Source organism: Osmerus mordax, chromosome 8, assembly GCF_038355195.1.
Source record: "Osmerus mordax isolate fOsmMor3 chromosome 8, fOsmMor3.pri, whole genome shotgun sequence".
Taxonomy (NCBI): domain Eukaryota; kingdom Metazoa; phylum Chordata; class Actinopteri; order Osmeriformes; family Osmeridae; genus Osmerus; species Osmerus mordax.
In genome coordinates this window covers 17217415-17233884 of record NC_090057.1, presented here as the reverse complement: position 1 = coordinate 17233884, position 16470 = coordinate 17217415, and the positions used below count along the sequence as shown (strand labels likewise).

At 42.6% G+C, this 16470-nt stretch overlaps 19 non-coding genes and 8 pseudogenes across 19 annotated transcripts; all 27 read right to left on the bottom strand.

The window, feature by feature from the left end:
• Positions 1-112: 112 nt before the first annotated feature.
• Positions 113-324, bottom strand: LOC136948387 (small nucleolar RNA U3). The gene has a single exon (XR_010877254.1). It is a non-coding gene; the product is annotated as a small nucleolar RNA U3 (small nucleolar RNA).
• Positions 325-728: 404 nt separating this feature from the next.
• On the bottom strand, positions 729-940 carry LOC136948303 (small nucleolar RNA U3). Its single transcript, XR_010877176.1, has one exon. It is a non-coding gene; the product is annotated as a small nucleolar RNA U3 (small nucleolar RNA).
• Positions 941-1346: 406 nt separating this feature from the next.
• Positions 1347-1558, bottom strand: LOC136948308 (small nucleolar RNA U3). The gene has a single exon (XR_010877180.1). It is a non-coding gene; the product is annotated as a small nucleolar RNA U3 (small nucleolar RNA).
• A 406-nt stretch (positions 1559-1964) lies between these two features.
• On the bottom strand, positions 1965-2176 carry LOC136948219 (small nucleolar RNA U3). Its single transcript, XR_010877097.1, has one exon. It is a non-coding gene; the product is annotated as a small nucleolar RNA U3 (small nucleolar RNA).
• Positions 2177-2580: 404 nt separating this feature from the next.
• Positions 2581-2792, bottom strand: LOC136948306 (small nucleolar RNA U3). Its single transcript, XR_010877179.1, has one exon. It is a non-coding gene; the product is annotated as a small nucleolar RNA U3 (small nucleolar RNA).
• A 406-nt stretch (positions 2793-3198) lies between these two features.
• On the bottom strand, positions 3199-3403 carry LOC136948485 (small nucleolar RNA U3; annotated as a pseudogene).
• Positions 3404-3809: 406 nt separating this feature from the next.
• Positions 3810-4021, bottom strand: LOC136948298 (small nucleolar RNA U3). The gene has a single exon (XR_010877171.1). It is a non-coding gene; the product is annotated as a small nucleolar RNA U3 (small nucleolar RNA).
• Positions 4022-4427: 406 nt separating this feature from the next.
• On the bottom strand, positions 4428-4639 carry LOC136948339 (small nucleolar RNA U3). The gene has a single exon (XR_010877210.1). It is a non-coding gene; the product is annotated as a small nucleolar RNA U3 (small nucleolar RNA).
• A 406-nt stretch (positions 4640-5045) lies between these two features.
• Positions 5046-5257, bottom strand: LOC136948218 (small nucleolar RNA U3). Its single transcript, XR_010877096.1, has one exon. It is a non-coding gene; the product is annotated as a small nucleolar RNA U3 (small nucleolar RNA).
• A 406-nt stretch (positions 5258-5663) lies between these two features.
• LOC136948327 (small nucleolar RNA U3) lies at positions 5664-5875 on the bottom strand. Its single transcript, XR_010877199.1, has one exon. It is a non-coding gene; the product is annotated as a small nucleolar RNA U3 (small nucleolar RNA).
• Positions 5876-6281: 406 nt separating this feature from the next.
• Positions 6282-6493, bottom strand: LOC136948382 (small nucleolar RNA U3). Its single transcript, XR_010877250.1, has one exon. It is a non-coding gene; the product is annotated as a small nucleolar RNA U3 (small nucleolar RNA).
• Positions 6494-6899: 406 nt separating this feature from the next.
• Positions 6900-7104, bottom strand: LOC136948554 (small nucleolar RNA U3; annotated as a pseudogene).
• A 406-nt stretch (positions 7105-7510) lies between these two features.
• On the bottom strand, positions 7511-7715 carry LOC136948517 (small nucleolar RNA U3; annotated as a pseudogene).
• Positions 7716-8121: 406 nt separating this feature from the next.
• On the bottom strand, positions 8122-8326 carry LOC136948505 (small nucleolar RNA U3; annotated as a pseudogene).
• Positions 8327-8730: 404 nt separating this feature from the next.
• On the bottom strand, positions 8731-8942 carry LOC136948453 (small nucleolar RNA U3). The gene has a single exon (XR_010877309.1). It is a non-coding gene; the product is annotated as a small nucleolar RNA U3 (small nucleolar RNA).
• A 406-nt stretch (positions 8943-9348) lies between these two features.
• Positions 9349-9553, bottom strand: LOC136948484 (small nucleolar RNA U3; annotated as a pseudogene).
• A 406-nt stretch (positions 9554-9959) lies between these two features.
• Positions 9960-10171, bottom strand: LOC136948240 (small nucleolar RNA U3). The gene has a single exon (XR_010877117.1). It is a non-coding gene; the product is annotated as a small nucleolar RNA U3 (small nucleolar RNA).
• Positions 10172-10577: 406 nt separating this feature from the next.
• LOC136948316 (small nucleolar RNA U3) lies at positions 10578-10789 on the bottom strand. The gene has a single exon (XR_010877188.1). It is a non-coding gene; the product is annotated as a small nucleolar RNA U3 (small nucleolar RNA).
• A 406-nt stretch (positions 10790-11195) lies between these two features.
• Positions 11196-11407, bottom strand: LOC136948608 (small nucleolar RNA U3). Its single transcript, XR_010877376.1, has one exon. It is a non-coding gene; the product is annotated as a small nucleolar RNA U3 (small nucleolar RNA).
• A 406-nt stretch (positions 11408-11813) lies between these two features.
• LOC136948381 (small nucleolar RNA U3) lies at positions 11814-12025 on the bottom strand. Its single transcript, XR_010877249.1, has one exon. It is a non-coding gene; the product is annotated as a small nucleolar RNA U3 (small nucleolar RNA).
• Positions 12026-12431: 406 nt separating this feature from the next.
• On the bottom strand, positions 12432-12636 carry LOC136948528 (small nucleolar RNA U3; annotated as a pseudogene).
• Positions 12637-13042: 406 nt separating this feature from the next.
• LOC136948390 (small nucleolar RNA U3) lies at positions 13043-13254 on the bottom strand. Its single transcript, XR_010877257.1, has one exon. It is a non-coding gene; the product is annotated as a small nucleolar RNA U3 (small nucleolar RNA).
• Positions 13255-13660: 406 nt separating this feature from the next.
• Positions 13661-13865, bottom strand: LOC136948499 (small nucleolar RNA U3; annotated as a pseudogene).
• Positions 13866-14271: 406 nt separating this feature from the next.
• LOC136948237 (small nucleolar RNA U3) lies at positions 14272-14483 on the bottom strand. Its single transcript, XR_010877114.1, has one exon. It is a non-coding gene; the product is annotated as a small nucleolar RNA U3 (small nucleolar RNA).
• A 406-nt stretch (positions 14484-14889) lies between these two features.
• On the bottom strand, positions 14890-15101 carry LOC136948305 (small nucleolar RNA U3). The gene has a single exon (XR_010877178.1). It is a non-coding gene; the product is annotated as a small nucleolar RNA U3 (small nucleolar RNA).
• Positions 15102-15507: 406 nt separating this feature from the next.
• On the bottom strand, positions 15508-15712 carry LOC136948483 (small nucleolar RNA U3; annotated as a pseudogene).
• A 406-nt stretch (positions 15713-16118) lies between these two features.
• On the bottom strand, positions 16119-16330 carry LOC136948607 (small nucleolar RNA U3). Its single transcript, XR_010877375.1, has one exon. It is a non-coding gene; the product is annotated as a small nucleolar RNA U3 (small nucleolar RNA).
• Between the last annotated feature and the right edge of the window lie 140 nt (positions 16331-16470).

Sequence of the window (16470 nt, the reverse complement as noted above, 5' to 3'; positions counted from 1 at the left end):
GTTGTTGCAATCCCTCCACATCCCAGCAGTGTCGCAAATCGCACAGTCCAGCGCATCATGAGACAGATGCAAACATTACTGTGACTGACTTTGCTTGAAAAATCAATGTAAATCCACTCAGAACATGATCCTTTCGTCCAAGTTCCATTCAAGAACTTGGATTAGTCATCAATGGTGGTAGGACAGTGAACACAGCCACACCTTTCCACCAGATTCCTGCTCAGAAAGGAACATCTGCATCTTCATCATGGATAGTGAGACCACTCCTTAGAAACACATTTCTCAAAAACAAACTATAGAAATGATCCCTGAAAGTATAGTCTTAGTTGTTGGACTGGGAACAACCTGGCTTTATATCTCGAGGAGCGCATACGCACCACTGGGTTCCAAAGCCAATTGAACGGTCGACATCTGTAACAATCAATTATGCTAAAGCCGCGACACGTGGAATGTGTCTCTTGGTCAAAGACATTTCAGGCAGAGTTCTGAAAACTTCCACGACAAAATTTTGCATAGAGAACTAAATTGTTCATTTGTATCCGTGGATTCCTTGCATAGAGAGAACCAAAATCAGCTAAACTTGGCACGGATCTAAGTATTGATCAACATCAAGGCCGTTGTTGCACTCCCTCCACATCCCAGCAGTGTCGTCAATTGCACAGTCCAGCGCATCATGAGACGGATGCAAACATTACTGTGACTGACTTTGCTTGAACAATCAATGTAAATCCACTCAGAACATTATCCTTTCGTCCAAATTCCATTCAAGAACTTGGAACAGTCATCAATGGTGGTAGGACAGTGAACACAGCCACACCTTTCCACCAGATTCCTGCTCAGAAAGGAACATCTGCATCTTCATCATGGATAATGAGACCACGCCTTAGAAACACATTTTACAAAAACAAACTATAGAAATGATCCCTGAAAGTATAGTCTTGGTTGTTGGACTGGGAACAACCTGGCTTTATATCTTGAGGAGCACATACGCACCACTGGGTTCCAAAGCCAATTGAACGGTCGGCATCTGTAACAATCAATTATGCTAAAGCCGCGACACGTGGAATGTGTCTCTTGGTCAAAGACATTTCAGGCAGAGTTCTGAAATCTTCCACATGACAAACTTTTGCATAGAGAACTAAGTTGTTCATTTGTATCCGTGGATTCCTTGCATAGAGAGAACCAAATTCAGCTAAACTTTGCACGGATCTAAGTATTGATCAACATGAAGGCCGTTGTTGCACTCCCTCCACATCCCAGCAGTGTCGTAAATAGCACAGTCCAGCGCATCATGAGACAGATGCAAACATTACTGTGACTGACTTTGCTTGAACAATCAATGTAAATCCACTCAGAACATTATCCTTTCGTCCAAATTCCATTCAAGAACTTGGAACAGTCATCAATGGTGGTAGGACAGTGAACACAGCCACACCTTTCCACCAGATTCCTGCTCAGAAAGGAACATCTGCATCTTCATCATGGATAGTGAGACCACGCCTTAGAAACACATTTTACAAAAACAAACTATAGAAATGATCCCTGAAAGTATAGTCTTGGTTGTTGGACTGGGAACAACCTGGCTTTATATCTTGAGGAGCACATACGCACCACTGGGTTCCAAAGCCAATTGAACGGTCGGCATCTGTAACAATCAATTATGCTAAAGCCGCGACACGTGGAATGTGTCTCTTGGTCAAAGACATTTCAGGCAGAGTTCTGAAATCTTCCACATGACAAAATTTTGCATAGAGAACTAAATTGTTCATTTGTATCCGTGGATTCCTTGCATAGAGAGAACCAAATTCAGCTAAACTTTGCACGGATCTAAGTATTGATCAACATGAAGGCCGTTGTTGCACTCCCTCCACATCCCAGCAGTGTCGTAAATAGCACAGTCCAGCGCATCATGAGACAGATGCAAACATTACTGTGACTGACTTTGCTTGAACAATCAATGTAAATCCACTCAGAACATGATCCTTTCGTCCAAGTTCCATTCAAGAACTTGGAACAGTCATCAATGGTGGTAGGACAGTGAACACAGCCACACCTTTCCACCAGATTCCTGCTCAGAAAGGAACATCTGCATCTTCATCATGGATAGTGAGACCACTCCTTAGAAACACATTTCTCAAAAACAAACTATAGAAATGATCTCTGAAAGTATAGTCTTAGTTGTTGGACTGGGAACAACCTGGCTTTATATCTCGAGGAGCGCATACGCACCACTGGGTTCCAAAGCCAATTGAATGGTCGACACCTGTAACAATCAATTATGCTAAAGCTGCGACACGTGGAATGTGTCTCTTGGTCAGACATTTCGCGCAGAGTTCTGAAATCTTCCACATGACAAAACGTTACATAGAGAACTAAGTTGTTCATTTGTATCCGTGGATTCCTTGCATAGAGAGAACCAAATTCAGCTAAACTTGGCACGGATATAAGTATTGATCAACATCAAGGCCGTTGTTGCACTCCCTCCACATCCCAGCAGTGTCGTCAATTGCACAGTCCAGCGCATCATGAGACAGATGCAAATATTACTGTGACTGACTTTGCTTGAACAATCAATGTAAATCCACTCAGAACATTATCCTTTCGTCCAAATTCCATTCAAGAACTTGGAACAGTCATCAATGGTGGTAGGACAGTGAACACAGCCACACCTTTCCACCAGATTCCTGCTCAGAAAGGAACATCTGCATCTTCATCATGGATAGTGAGACCACGCCTTAGAAACACATTTTACAAAAACAAACTATAGAAATGATCCCTGAAAGTATAGTCTTGGTTGTTGGACTGGGAACAACCTGGCTTTATATCTTGAGGAGCACATACGCACCACTGGGTTCCAAAGCCAATTGAACGGTCGGCATCTGTAACAATCAATTATGCTAAAGCCGCGACACGTGGAATGTGTCTCTTGGTCAAAGACATTTCAGGCAGAGTTCTGAAATCTTCCACATGACAAAATTTTGCATAGAGAACTAAATTGTTCATTTGTATCCGTGGATTCCTTGCATAGAGAGAACCAAATTCAGCTAAACTTTGCACGGATCTAAGTATTGATCAACATGAAGGCCGTTGTTGCACTCCCTCCACATCCCAGCAGTGTCGTAAATAGCACAGTCCAGCGCATCATGAGACAGATGCAAACATTACTGTGACTGACTTTGCTTGAACAATCAATGTAAATCCACTCAGAACATGATCCTTTCGTCCAAGTTCCATTCAAGAATAGTCATCAATAGTGGTAGGACAGTGAACACAGCCACACCTTTCCACCAGATTCCTGCTCAGAAAGGAACATCTGCATCTTCATCATGGATAGTGAGACCACTCCTTAGAAACACATTTCTCAAAAACAAACTATAGAAATGATCCCTGAAAGTATATTCTTGGTTGTTGGACTGGGAACAACCTGGCTTTTTATCTCGAGGAGCGCATACGCACCACTGGGTTCCAAAGCCAATTGAATGGTCGACACCTGTAACAATCAATTATGCTAAAGCTACAACACGTGGAACGTGTCTCTTGGTCAAAGACATTTCACGCAGAGTTCTGAAATCTTCCACATGACAAAACGTTACATAGAGAACTAAGTTGTTCATTTGTATCCGTGGATTCCTTGCATAGAGAGAACCAAATTCAGCTAAACTTGGCACGGATCTAAGTATTGATCAACATCAAGGCCGTTGTTGCACTCCCTCCTCATCCCAGCAGTGTCGTCAATTGCACAGTCCAGCGCATCATGAGACAGATGCAAACATTACTGTGACTGACTTTGCTTGAACAATCAATGTAAATCCACTCAGAACATGATCCTTTCGTCCAAGTTCCATTCAAGAACTTGGAACAGTCATCAATGGTGGTAGGACAGTGAACACAGCCACACCTTTCCACCAGATTCCTGCTCACAAAGGAACATCTGCATCTTCATCATGGATAGTGAGACCACTCCTTAGAAACACATTTCTCAAAAACAAACTATAGAAATGATCCCTGAAAGTATAGTCTTGGTTGTTGGACTGGGAACAACCTGGCTTTATATCTCGAGGAGCGCATACGCACCACTGGGTTCCAAAGCCAATTGAACGGTCGACATCTGTAACAATCAATTATGCTAAAGCCGCGACACGTGGAATGTGTCTCTTGGTCAAAGACATTTCAGGCAGAGTTCTGAAATCTTCCACATGACAAAACATTGCATAGAGAACTAAATTGGTCATTTGTATCCGTGGATTCCTTGCATAGAGAGAACCAAATTCAGCTAAACTTGGCACGGATCTAAGTATTGATCAACATCAAGGCCGTTGTTGCACTCCCTCCACATCCCAGCAGTGTCGTAAATAGCACAGTCCAGCGCATCATGAGACAGATGCAAACATTACTGTGACTGACTTTGCTTGAACAATCAATGTAAATCCACTCAGAACATGATCCTTTCGTCCAAGTTCCATTCAAGAACTTGGAACAGTCATCAATGGTGGTAGGACAGTGAACACAGCCACACCTTTCCACCAGATTCCTGCTCAGAAAGGAACATCTGCATCTTCATCATGGATAGTGAGACCACTCCTTAGAAACACATTTCTCAAAAACAAACTATAGAAATGATCCCTGAAAGTATATTCTTGGTTGTTGGACTGGGAACAACCTGGCTTTTTATCTCGAGGAGCGCATACGCACCACTGGGTTCCAAAGCCAATTGAATGGTCGACACCTGTAACAATCAATTATGCTAAAGCTACGACACGTGGAACGTGTCTCTTGGTCAAAGACATTTCACGCAGAGTTCTGAAATCTTCCACATGACAAAACGTTACATAGAGAACTAAGTTGTTCATTTGTATCCGTGGATTCCTTGCATAGAGAGAACCAAATTCAGCTAAACTTGGCACGGATCTAAGTATTGATCAACATGAAGGCCGTTGTTGCACTCCCTCCTCATCCCAGCAGTGTCGTCAATTGCACAGTCCAGCGCATCATGAGACAGATGCAAACATTACTGTGACTGACTTTGCTTGAACAATCAATGTAAATCCACTCAGAACATGATCCTTTCGTCCAAGTTCCATTCAAGAACTTGGAACAGTCATCAATGGTGGTAGGACAGTGAACACAGCCACACCTTTCCACCAGATTCCTGCTCAGAAAGGAACATCTGCATCTTCATCATGGATAGTGAGACCACTCCTTAGAAACACATTTCTCAAAAACAAACTATAGAAATGATCTCTGAAAGTATAGTCTTGGTTGTTGGACTGGGAACAACCTGGCTTTATATCTCGAGGAGCGCATACGCACCACTGGGTTCCAAAGCCAATTGAACGGTCGACATCTGTAACAATCAATTATGCTAAAGCCGCGACACGTGGAATGTGTCTCTTGGTCAAAGACATTTCAGGCAGAATTCTGAAATCTTCCACATGACAAAACATTGCATAGAGAACTAAATTGGTCATTTGTATCCGTGGATTCCTTGCATAGAGAGAACCAAATTCAGCTAAACTTGGCACGGATCTAAGTATTGATCAACATCAAGGCCGTTGTTGCACTCCCTCCACATCCCAGCAGTGTCGTAAATAGCACAGTCCAGCGCATCATGAGACAGATGCAAACATTACTGTGACTGACTTTGCTTGAACAATCAATGTAAATCCACTCAGAACATGATCCTTTCGTCCAAGTTCCATTCAAGAACTTGGAACAGTCATCAATGGTGGTAGGACAGTGAACACAGCCACACCTTTCCACCAGATTCCTGCTCAGAAAGGAACATCTGCATCTTCATCATGGATAGTGAGACCACTCCTTAGAAACACATTTCTCAAAAACAAACTATAGAAATGATCCCTGAAAGTATATTCTTGGTTGTTGGACTGGGAACAACCTGGCTTTTTATCTCGAGGAGCGCATACGCACCACTGGGTTCCAAAGCCAATTGAATGGTCGACACCTGTAACAATCAATTATGCTAAAGCTACGACACGTGGAACGTGTCTCTTGGTCAAAGACATTTCACGCAGAGTTCTGAAATCTTCCACATGACAAAACGTTACATAGAGAACTAAGTTGTTCATTTGTATCCGTGGATTCCTTGCATAGAGAGAACCAAATTCAGCTAAACTTGGCACGGATCTAAGTATTGATCAACATCAAGGCCGTTGTTGCACTCCCTCCACATCCCAGCAGTGTCGTAAATAGCACAGTCCAGCGCATCATGAGACAGATGCAAACATTACTGTGACTGACTTTGCTTGAACAATCAATGTAAATCCACTCAGAACATGATCCTTTCGTCCAAGTTCCATTCAAGAACTTCGAACAGTCATCAATGGTGGTAGGACAGTGAACACAGCCACACCTTTCCACCAGATTCCTGCTCAGAAAGGAACATCTGCATCTTCATCATGGATAGTGAGACCACTCCTTAGAAACACATTTCTCAAAAACAAACTATAGAAATAATCCCTGAAAGTATAGTGTTGGTTGTTGGACTGGGAACAACCTGGCTTTATATCTCGAGGAGCGCATACGCACCACTGGGTTCCAAAGCCAATTGAATGGTCGACACCTGTAACAATCAATTATGCTAAAGCTGCGACACGTGGAATGTGTCTCTTGGTCAAAGATATTTCAGGCAGAGTTCTGAAATCTTCCACATGACAAAATTTTGCATAGAGAACTAAATTGTTCATTTGTATCCGTGGATTCCTTGCATAGAGAGAACCAAATTCAGCTAAACTTTGCACGGATCTAAGTATTGATCAACATGAAGGCCGTTGTTGCACTCCCTCCACATCCCAGCAGTGTCGTAAATAGCACAGTCCAGCGCATCATGAGACAGATGCAAACATTACTGTGACTGACTTTGCTTGAACAATCAATGTAAATCCACTCAGAACATGATCCTTTCGTCCAAGTTCCATTCAAGAATAGTCATCAATAGTGGTAGGACAGTGAACACAGCCACACCTGTCCACCAGATTCCTGCTCAGAAAGGAACATCTGCATCTTCTTCATGGATAGTGAGACCACTCCTTAGAAACACATTTCTCAAAAACAAACTATAGAAATAATCCCTGAAAGTATAGTGTTGGTTGTTGGACTGGGAACAACCTGGCTTTATATCTCGAGGAGCGCATACGCACCACTGGGTTCCAAAGCCAATTGAATGGTCGACACCTGTAACAATCAATTATGCTAAAGCTGCGACACGTGGAATGTGTCTCTTGGTCAAAGATATTTCAGGCAGAGTTCTGAAATCTTCCACATGACAAAATTTTGCATAGAGAACTAAATTGTTCATTTGTATCCGTGGATTCCTTGCATAGAGAGAACCAAATTCAGCTAAACTTTGCACGGATCTAAGTATTGATCAACATGAAGGCCGTTGTTGCACTCCCTCCACATCCCAGCAGTGTCGTAAATAGCACAGTCCAGCGCATCATGAGACAGATGCAAACATTACTGTGACTGACTTTGCTTGAACAATCAATGTAAATCCACTCAGAACATGATCCTTTCGTCCAAGTTCCATTCAAGAATATTCATCAATAGTGGTAGGACAGTGAACACAGCCACACCTTTCCACCAGATTCCTGCTCAGAAAGGAACATCTGCATCTTCATCATGGATAGTGAGACCACTCCTTAGAAACACATTTCTCATAAACAAACTATAGAAATGATCCCTGAAAGTATAGTCTTGGTTGTTGGACTGGGAACAACCTGGCTTTATATCTTGAGGAACACATACGCACCACTGGGTTCCAAAGCCAATTGAACGGTCGGCATCTGTAACAATCAATTATGCTAAAGCCGCGACAAGTGGAATGTGTCTCTTGGTCAAAGATATTTCAGGCAGAGTTCTGAAATCTTCCACATGACAAAATTTTGCATAGAGAACTAAATTGTTCATTTGTATCCGTGGATTCCTTGCATAGAGAGAACCAAATTCAGCTAAACTTGGCACGGATCTAAGTATTGATCAACATGAAGGCCGTTGTTGCACTCCCTCCACATCCCAGCAGTGTCGTAAATAGCACAGTCCAGCGCATCATGAGACAGATGCAAACATTACTGTGACTGACTTTGCTTGAACAATCAATGTAAATCCACTCAGATCATGATCCTTTCGTCCAAGTTCCATTCAAGAATAGTCATCAATAGTGGTAGGACAGTGAACACAGCCACACCTTTCCACCAGATTCCTGCTCAGAAAGGAACATCTGCATCTTCATCATGGATAGTGAGACCACTCCTTAGAAACACATTTCTCAAAAACAAACTATAGAAATGATCCCTGAAAGTATAGTCTTGGTTGTTGGACTGGGAACAACCTGGCTTTATATCTCGAGGAGCGCATACGCACCACTGGGTTCCAAAGCCAATTGAATGGTCGACACCTGTAACAATCAATTATGCTAAAGCTGCGACACGTGGAATGTGTCTCTTGGTCAGACATTTCGCGCAGAGTTCTGAAATCTTCCACATGACAAAACATTGCATAGAGAACTAAATTGTTCATTTGTATCCGTGGATTCCTTGCATAGAGAGAACCAAATTCAGCTAAACTTGGCACGGATCTAAGTATTGATCAACATCAAGGCCGTTGTTGCAATCCCTCCACATCCCAGCAGTGTCGCAAATCGCACAGTCCAGCGCATCATGAGACAGATGCAAACATTACTGTGACTGACTTTGCTTGAAAAATCAATGTAAATCCACTCAGAACATGATCCTTTCGTCCAAGTTCCATTCAAGAACTTGGATTAGTCATCAATGGTGGTAGGACAGTGAACACAGCCACACCTTTCCACTAGATTCCTGCTCAGAAAGGAACATCTGCATCTTCATCATGGATAGTGAGACCACTCCTTAGAAACACATTTCTCAAAAACAAACTATAGAAATGATCCCTGAAAGTATAGTCTTAGTTGTTGGACTGGGAACAACCTGGCTTTATATCTCGAGGAGCGCATACGCACCACTGGGTTCCAAAGCCAATTGAATGGTCGACACCTGTAACAATCAATTATGCTAAAGCTACGACACGTGGAACGTGTCTCTTGGTCAAAGACATTTCACGCAGAGTTCTGAAATATTCCACATGACAAAACGTTACATAGAGAACTAAGTTGTTCATTTGTATCCGTGGATTCCTTGCATAGAGAGAACCAAATTCAGCTAAACTTGGCACGGATATAAGTATTGATCAACATCAAGGCCGTTGTTGCACTCCCTCCACATCCCAGCAGTGTCGTAAATAGCACAGTCCAGCGCATCATGAGACAGATGCAAACATTACTGTGACTGACTTTGCTTGAACAATCAATGTAAATCCACTCAGAACATGATCCTTTCGTCCAAGTTCCATTCAAGAATAGTCATCAATAGTGGTAGGACAGTGAACACAGCCACACCTTTCCACCAGATTCCTGCTCAGAAAGGAACATCTGCATCTTCATCATGGATAGTGAGACCACTCCTTAGAAACACATTTCTCAAAAACAAACTATAGAAATGATCCCTGAAAGTATATTCTTGGTTGTTGGACTGGGAACAACCTGGCTTTTTATCTCGAGGAGCGCATACGCACCACTGGGTTCCAAAGCCAATTGAATGGTCGACACCTGTAACAATCAATTATGCTAAAGCTACAACACGTGGAACGTGTCTCTTGGTCAAAGACATTTCACGCAGAGTTCTGAAATCTTCCACATGACAAAACGTTACATAGAGAACTAAGTTGTTCATTTGTATCCGTGGATTCCTTGCATAGAGAGAACCAAATTCAGCTAAACTTGGCACGGATCTAAGTATTGATCAACATCAAGGCCGTTGTTGCACTCCCTCCTCATCCCAGCAGTGTCGTCAATTGCACAGTCCAGCGCATCATGAGACAGATGCAAACATTACTGTGACTGACTTTGCTTGAACAATCAATGTAAATCCACTCAGAACATGATCCTTTCGTCCAAGTTCCATTCAAGAACTTGGAACAGTCATCAATGGTGGTAGGACAGTGAACACAGCCACACCTTTCAACCAGATTCCTGCTCAGAAAGGAACATCTGCATCTTCATCATGGATAGTGAGACCACTCCTTAGAAACACATTTCTCAAAAACAAACTATAGAAATGATCCCTGAAAGTATAGTCTTGGTTGTTGGACTGGGAACAACCTGGCTTTATATCTCGAGGAGCGCATACGCACCACTGGGTTCCAAAGCCAATTGAACGGTCGACATCTGTAACAATCAATTATGCTAAAGCCGCGACACGTGGAATGTGTCTCTTGGTCAAAGACATTTCAGGCAGAGTTCTGAAATCTTCCACATGACAAAACATTGCATAGAGAACTAAATTGGTCATTTGTATCCGTGGATTCCTTGCATAGAGAGAACCAAATTCAGCTAAACTTGGCACGGATCTAAGTATTGATCAACATCAAGGCCGTTGTTGCACTCCCTCCACATCCCAGCAGTGTCGTAAATAGCACAGTCCAGCGCATCATGAGACAGATGCAAACATTACTGTGACTGACTTTGCTTGAACAATCAATGTAAATCCACTCAGAACATGATCCTTTCGTCCAAGTTCCATTCAAGAACTTGGAACAGTCATCAATGGTGGTAGGACAGTGAACACAGCCACACCTTTCCACCAGATTCCTGCTCAGAAAGGAACATCTGCATCTTCATCATGGATAGTGAGACCACTCCTTAGAAACACATTTCTCAAAAACAAACTATAGAAATGATCCCTGAAAGTATATTCTTGGTTGTTGGACTGGGAACAACCTGGCTTTTTATCTCGAGGAGCGCATACGCACCACTGGGTTCCAAAGCCAATTGAATGGTCGACACCTGTAACAATCAATTATGCTAAAGCTACGACACGTGGAACGTGTCTCTTGGTCAAAGACATTTCACGCAGAGTTCTGAAATCTTCCACATGACAAAACGTTACATAGAGAACTAAGTTGTTCATTTGTATCCGTGGATTCCTTGCATAGAGAGAACCAAATTCAGCTAAACTTGGCACGGATCTAAGTATTGATCAACATCAAGGCCGTTGTTGCACTCCCTCCTCATCCCAGCAGTGTCGTCAATTGCACAGTCCAGCGCATCATGAGACAGATGCAAACATTACTGTGACTGACTTTGCTTGAGCAATCAATGTAAATCCACTCAGAACATGATCCTTTCGTCCAAGTTCCATTCAAGAACTTGGAACAGTCATCAATGGTGGTAGGACAGTGAACACAGCCACACCTTTCCACCAGATTCCTGCTCAGAAAGGAACATCTGCATCTTCATCATGGATAGTGAGACCACTCCTTAGAAACACATTTCTCAAAAACAAACTATAGAAATGATCCCTGAAAGTATAGTCTTGGTTGTTGGACTGGGAACAACCTGGCTTTATATCTCGAGGAGCGCATACGCACCACTGGGTTCCAAAGCCAATTGAACGGTCGACATCTGTAACAATCAATTATGCTAAAGCCGCGACACGTGGAATGTGTCTCTTGGTCAAAGACATTTCAGGCAGAGTTCTGAAATCTTCCACATGACAAAACATTGCATAGAGAACTAAATTGGTCATTTGTATCCGTGGATTCCTTGCATAGAGAGAACCAAATTCAGCTAAACTTGGCACGGATCTAAGTATTGATCAACATCAAGGCCGTTGTTGCACTCCCTCCACATCCCAGCAGTGTCGTAAATAGCACAGTCCAGCGCATCATGAGACAGATGCAAACATTACTGTGACTGACTTTGCTTGAACAATCAATGTAAATCCACTCAGAACATGATCCTTTCGTCCAAGTTCCATTCAAGAACTTCGAACAGTCATCAATGGTGGTAGGACAGTGAACACAGCCACACCTTTCCACCAGATTCCTGCTCAGAAAGGAACATCTGCATCTTCATCATGGATAGTGAGACCACTCCTTAGAAACACATTTCTCAAAAACAAACTATAGAAATAATCCCTGAAAGTATAGTGTTGGTTGTTGGACTGGGAACAACCTGGCTTTATATCTCGAGGAGCGCATACGCACCACTGGGTTCCAAAGCCAATTGAATGGTCGACACCTGTAACAATCAATTATGCTAAAGCTGCGACACGTGGAATGTGTCTCTTGGTCAAAGATATTTCAGGCAGAGTTCTGAAATCTTCCACATGACAAAATTTTGCATAGAGAACTAAATTGTTCATTTGTATCCGTGGATTCCTTGCATAGAGAGAACCAAATTCAGCTAAACTTTGCACGGATCTAAGTATTGATCAACATGAAGGCCGTTGTTGCACTCCCTCCACATCCCAGCAGTGTCGTAAATAGCACAGTCCAGCGCATCATGAGACAGATGCAAACATTACTGTGACTGACTTTGCTTGAACAATCAATGTAAATCCACTCAGAACATGATCCTTTCGTCCAAGTTCCATTCAAGAATAGTCATCAATAGTGGTAGGACAGTGAACACAGCCACACCTTTCCACCAGATTCCTGCTCAAAAAGGAACATCTGCATCTTCATCATGGATAGTGAGACCACTCCTTAGAAACACATTTCTCATAAACAAACTATAGAAATGATCCCTGAAAGTATAGTCTTGGTTGTTGGACTGGGAACAACCTGGCTTTATATCTTGAGGAACACATACGCACCACTGGGTTCCAAAGCCAATTGAACGGTCGGCATCTGTAACAATCAATTATGCTAAAGCCGCGACAAGTGGAATGTGTCTCTTGGTCAAAGATATTTCAGGCAGAGTTCTGAAATCTTCCACATGACAAAATTTTGCATAGAGAACTAAATTGTTCATTTGTATCCGTGGATTCCTTGCATAGAGAGAACCAAATTCAGCTAAACTTGGCACGGATCTAAGTATTGATCAACATGAAGGCCGTTGTTGCACTCCCTCCACATCCCAGCAGTGTCGTAAATAGCACAGTCCAGCGCATCATGAGACAGATGCAAACATTACTGTGACTGACTTTGCTTGAACAATCAATGTAAATCCACTCAGATCATGATCCTTTCGTCCAAGTTCCATTCAAGAACTTGGATTAGTCATCAATGGTGGTAGGACAGTGAACACAGCCACACCTTTCCACCAGATTCCTGCTCAGAAAGGAACATCTGCATCTTCATCATGGATAGTGAGACCACTCCTTAGAAACACATTTCTCAAAAACAAACTATAGAAATGATCCCTGAAAGTATAGTCTTAGTTGTTGGACTGGGAACAACCTGGCTTTATATCTCGAGGAGCGCATACGCACCACTGGGTTCCAAAGCCAATTGAATGGTCGACACCTGTAACAATCAATTATGCTAAAGCTACGACACGTGGAACGTGTCTCTTGGTCAAAGACATTTCACGCAGAGTTCTGAAATATTCCACATGACAAAACGTTACATAGAGAACTAAGTTGTTCATTTGTATCCGTGGATTCCTTGCATAGAGAGAACCAAATTCAGCTAAACTTGGCACGGATATAAGTATTGATCAACATCAAGGCCGTTGTTGCACTCCCTCCACATCCCAGCAGTGTCGTAAATAGCACAGTCCAGCGCATCATGAGACAGATGCAAACATTACTGTGACTGACTTTGCTTGAACAATCAATGTAAATCCACTCAGAACATGATCCTTTCGTCCAAGTTCCATTCAAGAATAGTCATCAATAGTGGTAGGACAGTGAACACAGCCACACCTTTCCACCAGATTCCTGCTCAGAAAGGAACATCTGCATCTTCATCATGGATAGTGAGACCACTCCTTAGAAACACATTTCTCAAAAACAAACTATAGAAATGATCCCTGAAAGTATAGTCTTGGTTGTTGGACTGGGAACAACCTGGCTTTATATCTCGAGGAGCGCATACGCACCACTGGGTTCCAAAGCCAATTGAACGGTCGACATCTGTAACAATCAATTATGCTAAAGCCGCGACACGTGGAATGTGTCTCTTGGTCAAAGACATTTCAGGCAGAGTTCTGAAATCTTCCACATGACAAAACATTGCATAGAGAACTAAATTGGTCATTTGTATCCGTGGATTCCTTGCATAGAGAGAACCAAATTCAGCTAAACTTGGCACGGATCTAAGTATTGATCAACATCAAGGCCGTTGTTGCACTCCCTCCACATCCCAGCAGTGTCGTAAATAGCACAGTCCAGCGCATCATGAGACAGATGCAAACATTACTGTGACTGACTTTGCTTGAACAATCAATGTAAATCCACTCAGAACATGATCCTTTCGTCCAAGTTCCATTCAAGAACTTCGAACAGTCATCAATGGTGGTAGGACAGTGAACACAGCCACACCTTTCCACCAGATTCCTGCTCAGAAAGGAACATCTGCATCTTCATCATGGATAGTGAGACCACGCCTTAGAAACACATTTTACAAAAACAAACTATAGAAATGATCCCTGAAAGTATAGTCTTGGTTGTTGGACTGGGAACAACCTGGCTTTATATCTTGAGGAGCACATACGCACCACTGGGTTCCAAAGCCAATTGAACGGTCGGCATCTGTAACAATCAATTATGCTAAAGCCGCGACACGTGGAATGTGTCTCTTGGTCAAAGACATTTCAGGCAGAGTTCTGAAATCTTCCACATGACAAAATTTTGCATAGAGAACTAAATTGTTCATTTGTATCCGTGGATTCCTTGCATAGAGAGAACCAAATTCAGCTAAACTTGGCACGGATATAAGTATTGATCAACATCAAGGCCGTTGTTGCACTCCCTCCACATCCCAGCAGTGTCGTCAATTGCACAGTCCAGCGCATCATGAGACAGATGCAAATATTACTGTGACTGACTTTGCTTGAACAATCAATGTAAATCCACTCAGAACATTATCCTTTCGTCCAAATTCCATTCAAGAACTTGGAACAGTCATCAATGGTGGTAGGACAGTGAACACAGCCACACCTTTCCACCAGATTCCTGCTCAGAAAGGAACATCTGCATCTTCATCATGGATAGTGAGACCACGCCTTAGAAACACATTTTACAAAAACAAACTATAGAAATGATCCCTGAAAGTATAGTCTTGGTTGTTGGACTGGGAACAACCTGGCTTTATATCTTGAGGAGCGCATACGCACCACTGGGTTCCAAAGCCAATTGAACGGTCGGCATCTGTAACAATCAATTATGCTAAAGCCGCGACACGTGGAATGTGTCTCTTGGTCAAAGACATTTCAGGCAGAGTTCTGAAATCTTCCACATGACAAAATTTTGCATAGAGAACTAAATTGTTCATTTGTATCCGTGGATTCCTTGCATAGAGAGAACCAAATTCAGCTAAACTTTGCACGGATCTAAGTATTGATCAACATGAAGGCCGTTGTTGCACTCCCTCCACATCCCAGCAGTGTCGTAAATAGCACAGTCCAGCGCATCATGAGACAGATGCAAACATTACTGTGACTGACTTTGCTTGAACAATCAATGTAAATCCACTCAGAACATGATCCTTTCGTCCAAGTTCCATTCAAGAATAGTCATCAATAGTGGTAGGACAGTGAACACAGCCACACCTTTCCACCAGATTCCTGCTCAGAAAGGAACATCTGCATCTTCATCATGGATAGTGAGACCACTCCTTAGAAACACATTTCTCAAAAACAAACTATAGAAATGATCCCTGAAAGTATATTCTTGGTTGTTGGACTGGGAACAACCTGGCTTTTTATCTCGAGGAGCGCATACGCACCACTGGGTTCCAAAGCCAATTGAATGGTCGACACCTGTAACAATCAATTATGCTAAAGCTACAACACGTGGAACGTGTCTCTTGGTCAAAGACATTTCACGCAGAGTTCTGAAATCTTCCACATGACAAAACGTTACATAGAGAACTAAGTTGTTCATTTGTATCCGTGGATTCCTTGCATAGAGAGAACCAAATTCAGCTAAACTTGGCACGGATCTAAGTATTGATCAACATCAAGGCCGTTGTTGCACTCCCTCCTCATCCCAGCAGTGTCGTCAATTGCACAGTCCAGCGCATCATGAGACAGATGCAAACATTACTGTGACTGACTTTGCTTGAACAATCAATGTAAATCCACTCAGAACATGATCCTTTCGTCCAAGTTCCATTCAAGAACTTGGAACAGTCATCAATGGTGGTAGGACAGTGAACACAGCCACACCTTTCCACCAGATTCCTGCTCAGAAAGGAACATCTGCATCTTCATCATGGATAGTGAGACCACTCCTTAGAAACACATTTCTCAAAAACAAACTATAGAAATGATCCCTGAAAGTATAGTCTTGGTTGTTGGACTGGGAACAACCTGGCTTTATATCTCGAGGAGCGCATACGCACCACTGGGTTCCAAAGCCAATTGAACGGTCGACATCTGTAACAATCAATTATGCTAAAGCCGCGACACGTGGAATGTGTCTCTTGGTC